The sequence below is a fragment of the Carassius auratus genome, chromosome 41, assembly GCF_003368295.1.
Source record: "Carassius auratus strain Wakin chromosome 41, ASM336829v1, whole genome shotgun sequence".
Lineage (NCBI taxonomy): Eukaryota > Metazoa > Chordata > Actinopteri > Cypriniformes > Cyprinidae > Carassius > Carassius auratus.
This window is the reverse complement of record NC_039283.1, coordinates 1508373-1509409: the sequence shown is the minus strand read 5'-3', so window position 1 is coordinate 1509409 and position 1037 is coordinate 1508373.

Here is a 1037-nt window from a genome sequence, read left to right as displayed (position 1 = left end):
TCAGCCATGCAAACAAAATACAATAAATGGGTAAAATCCAATAAGAGAAACTCAAAGACAAATGAACATAATGTATCTAAATATCTTCACCAGAAGGTCATATTTGCCACAAGATTAATTAAATACCACTAACAACAAACAAGATGTTTCTATAGTGCTCACTAGCAAGCACTGGGGCAGATTTCATTGCTGAGCAGGACCGGAGAAAAAGCTCCATTCTCTGAGAGTTATACTGTTACAGTATACATAGTTATATCTGCGTGATACTGCACTGTTAGAGATGTACAGAACCTAAAATGAATCTTGCCAAAAAAAAATCAAAATAAAAATGCCACAGCTAAGTCTCTACTCCGAGGGAAACACTATTTGCGGATGCCTTGTGGCATTCTGGGCTGTAATTTGGTTAAAGAGTAAACAAGTTAATTTGTCAACAAGAACCAGTCCAAGACAGTTTGAAATCACTGGTTATGTCTAGTTCTTGCAGACCCCCCCCCCTACTACCCCCCTAAAGGAAGTGACAGGAACAATCGCTGCACTGAGCTCTAGGTTCTAGGGTAATGTGCCAGTTTATCAGCTTCTGGCTTTATCAAGGCAGCCATTCTGCAGAAACTCATTATGCATTTTATTGTTTTGTTGCAGTTTTATATCTGCTAAATAGGTTTTATTATGAGGCACAGTCTCAGGAAAAGTCAAGGGGAAAAATTGTCATATATATATATAATAAAAAAAGGTCAGTGTAATGGCCTTCACTTGCAAATCAAAGCAGTTTATCAATGAAAATAAAATGGAGAAAAAAACTCCCGTTAACCAAAAAGACAGTGTCGCTTCATCAAATATGATGTCAGTAAAATCAAAACAATATTTTTACATCAAAATTTGTAACTGGTCTAACATAACAGGTATGAACGGGACTAAATCTAATTATAAACTTTCTATAAAAGTCACGAAATCATGACATTTTTATTTCAATAAGTACAATTTAATGTTTGCTTTGAGTAATTTTCAATTTCTTATTTTAAAATGTAATATATTATATA